The sequence below is a fragment of the Olea europaea genome, chromosome 12 (genome assembly GCF_002742605.1).
Source record: "Olea europaea var. sylvestris chromosome 12, O_europaea_v1, whole genome shotgun sequence".
Classification (NCBI taxonomy): domain Eukaryota; kingdom Viridiplantae; phylum Streptophyta; class Magnoliopsida; order Lamiales; family Oleaceae; genus Olea; species Olea europaea.
The window spans coordinates 1,614,727-1,621,275 of record NC_036248.1 but is presented as its reverse complement, the minus strand read 5'-3'; positions in this window follow the sequence as shown (position 1 = coordinate 1,621,275).

The window sequence follows — 6,549 nt, the reverse complement described above, 5'->3', positions numbered from 1 at the left end:
TTTCTATAATAACCATGTAATTCGAACATATAATTGCAAATAAATTGCACATACTTTAACAATAAACTTAATTTATAAATATTTTAAAAATATTTATATTTTTCCACTCACAATACTATGTTCGCAAAATTAACCCGGTTGATAAGCTGTTCTGATGTCAGTATCGTCGCCTGAAATACGATATAATTTTTAAATAAACAATTAATTATTTTAAATAATTTCAATAATTAAATAGGCGATACCAAAACTTAATCATTTCACGTTTGGGCGATTTCTACAGTCTCTTTAATAACTAAAACTAATTTTTCTTTCATCTTACTCAATTTCATAGTTTATTACACTTAACTCCTTCAATAAAACTGGTTTTTCTTTCATGCTACTCAATTTCATAGTTTATTACACTTAACCCTTTCAATAAAATTGAATTTAATCTAACAATCTAACAACTATAAAATCAAACATAACTTGATAATAAGTAACTTTTATTTACCTTTCAAAATTGAGGAATTCAAGCCTAATAATGTAGACCACTTATTTTCTAACATCATAGGCAAACTTCCTTCTTCTTTTTTTCTTCCTCTTCTCCTTTTTTTTTTCCTTTTCTTTTTCCTTTCTCTTTTCTCTTCTTCTTTTCTCTCTGCCTCGTTTCTTTCCAGTAGTTTTTATGTGTGTGTTTGTTTTTTAATTTTATTTTGGGTGGTCAATCCAATTCCACCGCCTCACTTTCTTCTTTTTCCTTTTTTTATTTTTTTGGTTGAAGTTTGACTTTTCTTTTGTTTTTTTTTTTTTTGCTTTATTAAATTAATGTATTACAAAACTCACCCCCTTAAAAGAATTTCGTCCTCGAAATTCAATTAGTTAGAAGTCCAACACGTAAGTATATAGAACTCACATTTAACTTCTGCTACTCATAATGCCTCTTTTGTTGAATGATTTCTCCAACAAACTTTTAGTACCAAAATTTAATCTTTCCTAGCATAGTTTTAATAACTTCCTAAGAACCAATACATGGTATTCTCATCTTTTCCTTTTTCCAAATCTTAGGAAAACTCAATTATTATTATTATTATTATTATTATTATTATTATTATTATTATTATTATTATTATTATTATTATTATTATTATCATCATCATTATTATCATTTTATTTTTTTTTTCAAATTGAGGTTCAAGATACTACTTTTCATGTTTTCCAAATCTTCACCTTACGTCCTAATTTAAACTATTCTGTAATCACATTCTTTTTCTATAACAATGGTTACATATTAAGATCGAACAACAATCTTTCACCCAGTTCGTCATACGTCCTTGGAATATCTCAATATTATATATAACCTCAATTATCATCACTTGTGTCTAGTTTATATATGTCAATTCCATGAAAATAAATAATTATCCATGTCCACTTTAATTAACCAACCATAGTTGATAGCCTCTCTTTTGAACTTGTCTTCATAGTGTCTGACATTCTATCAAAAGTAAGATGCACATGTAATTCAATTATATAACTTTTTACAACTAACCACAGATAAATACTCCAATTCCATCGTGTAATTAACAATATTGTCTATATATAATTTTATAAGTCTATCCTATTAATTGACAATATCATCAAAAATAATCTCGTAACCTTAATCAATATATCCACAATGATTTAAATACTATTTTACCTCCATTCCGTGTAATTGGAATCCCCAAATAAAAATATTTGAGGGTAACGGCCTCCATTCCAAATTGACAATATCTCCAAAAATTCAATTGTTCATGATTTTCTAAAATTCTAGTTATCCTCAACAAAACAATTGAGATAGTTCAATATGGCGTTCTTTTCCTTTAATTATATTACCCAATAATAATATATACACAATTTCCATTTCTGCCATTTCTAATGAAATATACCTTAAAACTTTAATGATTGATAAGTATTGATATTTCTCGCATTGTGATAACATAATCCCAATAAAACCAACTCCAAATCATGTTTTAATCATGCCTCTTCAATAAGCTATCATATAATTCATAATTCATCATTTTACTTCAGAACACTTTTTAAACTTAACATAATCCACTATCATAAATCAAATTCTCATCAACTTTTGATACAAGAGTAATTATTTCCTCAGAATTTAATCTGATAGCAACACTTTTTACATCCTTAAATCTACACAATTTTGATACTCTTTCTTTCTATGAAGAGGCAATTATAACAATTAATCCATGATAATTCTATACCCTTATTCCATAAAGAGGTAATCAGCCTATTACCAATGCATAAGCTTTCTTGTATATTGCACAAAGACCTTCAATTAAGATTAAAACCTAAAGATACTGTTCCACAATTGGATAAAATTTACATGATGATCGTCTTAAACTTCAAACTATCCAACATATCAGCCATATGTTCCATAATGTATAGATCTCCGAAAGAGTGGAATACTTTATTCATGATATTAAAAAATACAACCGAAAACAGCCCAGAAATTACATCACTAAAATTTCAATAAATTCATCTTAACTTCAAAATTTAACTCAAAGCTTTCAAATTCTACGGAATATAACACAATACGCCAACAAATGACCTTAAAAAGTTAATTAACTTAATAACCCAAATCTATCATCACATTATTTGGCTATAGGACAACCATCATATTCATTTACATGCTATCCACTATATCATGTTATGATCTTGTAACCTTAGCATTTATCGTCATATCGTATGACCTAAAACATTTAATTATATCAATTTTTCCTTAATACCACAAGATAATAACTTTCATATTTATCACATGAACATTTCACACATCAATATACTGCATGTTAATTTCCCAATCTCAATAAATTTCAACTCTACCATTCTCTATTTTTTTTAATTCACATAAACATACCTAAATGCACATATCCATTTAATTCTATTTCCAAAGCAACAAATCACCTCATAATAGGTAATCATTACGAAGTTCATTCCTATTATTCTCACATTCCTTATAATCAATCAACTCATAAATAATCGAAATAATTTGAATTATCGTTAATTTCCTCGATGACTAAAATGCACAATAACACATTGTTATCTATCAATCAACAAAATCATCATTTGTCTTTCATAATTTCTTATCATATAGCATAAATATACACCATTATAGTTTCTATTATCATCCCATATAAGTGGCCACAAATCACCACAAAATTTTGATAACGCCACTAATCATTTAGTTTCCCAAAACAATTAAAATTCCTCACCTGATTATCACCATTTACACATATAATATCGTTTTCATTGTTACTATAGTTCAAGCTAGAACTAGGAATTTCCCAAGTGTATATTAAAAACTACGAAATTCTACACAAAGATTGGTACTCAAATGGTTGTACCCTATCACTTCGAATATCTATAAGTAAATAACCAACAATACCATCAAAACTTTCACCTTCAAATTAACAATATGTCCAACTCTTAAAAAGCTACATACACCATCATTCCAACCCAACAACTAATAACACTTTCAGCCATCAGATAATGTAACTGGTGTACTTACATACTACTCATTTTCGAATCCGTTAAAAGTATTCTTCCACCATTTTAGGTTTCAAACATTACAATAGCAAAAGCTTGAGAGCCTGTGATATCTGCCACCACGACATGCGATTGTATCCACTGGACATGCATGAACCATAAAAAATTTCAAAACCATGCTCTGATACCACTTTGACATGACCCATCCTGAATCACCCTAGTGAACCCAAAACGTGACATGCGCCGATAATAGATGCTGAGTAGATGTCAAATATATCACCAAGGTTGACTATGAGTTATTTAAAAAAATGCAACAAAATCAAATGCGTATATAAAATATAATGCGATGGGCCCAAAATATTTACTTCGTGCTTCATCAATATAAGTTATAATATTCAACATGTCGTGTGGCTCTCATTTCGAAATCATTAGGCTCTTTGAGCTAAAAAGAATCAATTGCTACTTGTAGGAAAAATCGTGGAAAACTATATGAGTTGATAACTCAGTGAGTGGAGAAATTCGAAAATAATTATACTTTTTCAATTTTACATTTCTATCGAAAATCGAGTTCATATCATTTAATAATTCACAAGATAACATCATGTAATTATAACCAAAAGTGAAATACTCACATAAGATCGTAAAATATCATCTCAAAATCATGATATAACCGTTAGCTGATAACTATGCTATAATCTCATCACATCAAACGTGCTAAAAAATTCACCAAAAATGTACCCTCTTACTGAAATATATAATCCGCCCCTCGAGCTAAGAACTTTCGCCACGGGCCTTTAGCCCCTCCGTGAACGAAAGTCGATCTCAAAGACCTCTCATAATCAATTCTAGAATACGGTCAAGGTCCCTCAATGAACTACATGTACACAGTCGAGACCCCTTCATCCCCAGTCTAAGACCCCTCAGTGTAGTATAGAACACGGCCAATGTCCCTCAGTGAACTAGAAGAACTATATAATCACGGGTACTTTTCTGGTCGATCTCAAAATCATATATCATATTCCAATTCACAATGTAATGTATACAATCTTTGAAATCTCACATGTATCATAATAAAAGATATTTCCATAATAACCATGTAATTTGAACACATAATTGCACATACTTTAACAATAAACTTAATTTATAAATATTTTAAAAATATTTATATTTTTCCACTCACAGTACTATGTTTGCAAAATCAACCCGGTTGGTAAGCTGTTCTGATGTCAGTATCGTCGCCTGAAATACGATATAATTTTTAAATAAACAATTAATTATTTTAAATAATTTCAATAATTAAATAGGCGATACCAAAACTTAATCATTTCACGTTTGGGCGATTTCTACAGTCTCTTTAATAACTAAAACTAGTTTTTCTTTCATCCTACTCAATTTCATGGTTTATTACACTTAACCCCTTCAATAAAATTGAATTTAATCTAACAATCTAACAACTATAAAATCAAACATAACTTGATAATAAGTAACTTTTATTTACCTTTCAAAATTGAGGAATTCAAACATAATAATGTAGACCACTTATTTTCTAACAACATAGGCAAACTTCCTTCTTCTTTTTTTCCTTCCTCCTCTCCTTTTTTTTCTCTTCTTTTTCCTTTCTCTTTTCTCTTCATCTTTTCTCTCTACCTCGTTTCTTTCCATTAGTGTTTGTGAGCGTGTTTGTTTTTTAATTTTATTTTGGGTGGAATTGGATTGATATCAATCCAATTCCACCGCCTCACTTTATTCTTTTTCCTTTTTTTTGTTGAAGTTTGACTTTTCTTTTGTTTTTTTTTTGTTTTATTAAATTAATGTATTACACGCCATCCCAGCTGTGAAGTGTAGAGCTTTTCATTTGACACTTAGTGGAGCGGCTAAAATCTGGTATAGTCGACTGCCACTTGGGAGCATAAGAAGTTGGCCAGAATTCAAGACCACTTTCCTAAAGAGATTTGCGATGAGCAAGGAGGGAGACGCCCCCATCCAGTGCCATCAAGACATGAGGTGGGCACATAAGGAATCCCTGAAAAGCTTTTTATCACATTTTACCGACGAAATGACGTATTGCGTGCAAGTTACCGATCGTGAAGCTTTGTCAGCCCTAAGAGGAGGGACGTGCAAAACCAAGATCCCACCACCTACGACGCCCTATTGGAAATGATGAGGCGGGAGATTATTAATGAAGAATTAATTGAGCATCGAAATCGGGCCAGCAAAGGCCTCCCACCTCAACAAAGACAATGCACCAGGAGATCGACCTCCCACCTGATGGACTATCAGATGATCCTACCTGGTAATGAAAATTCAAGGCAAGCACTAGCCACAACCACTTTGAATGCAGTTCCAACTTTGGCATATGAAGATGTTAATCCAACCACCATCGACCCGCAAACAGAAACTTCACAACAGGCCCCCTGTAGAGGAAGAGGTCGAGAGGCATGGTTCAGGACCTAGGAATAGGCCTAATCAGAACCCCTCAATTATTGTACATACCACTGCTCCTACGATCATGACACGTCTGAGTGTCGGGAGTACACATACCGCAATCGACGAGAAAACCCCCAAGACATGAGGAATGATTCGCCTCAGGCGAACAGGCCTCCGCCTAGGACCGATCGGCGACCTAGGCGTGAGGAGGCCTCTCCCCGCCAGTGAAATATCTCTCCCCGCCATGGCACGGATAGAACTAAGGAAGGACACAGGCATCGGGGGAATCGCCATGCACGAGAGGAGGCCCCTATTCATGAAATAGACACCATATTTGGAGGCCCCTACGTGGGAAGAGAGACTCGAAATGCAAAATGAAATTATGCCCGAGAGGCTAAACGCCTCCCACTGACCAGTTATATCATGGATAGTAGCTCCCGAAGAAACCAAGTATTGCCCATTGTCTTCATCCAAGAGGACTCTGAAAGGGTTCACTATCCCCATTACGATGCACCTGTGGTAAGGGCCGTTGTGGCCCGAAATGGACTCGAGCGAATACTAGTGGACAATGATAGCTCCGTTAACATCCTGTTCGAGTCTACCTTT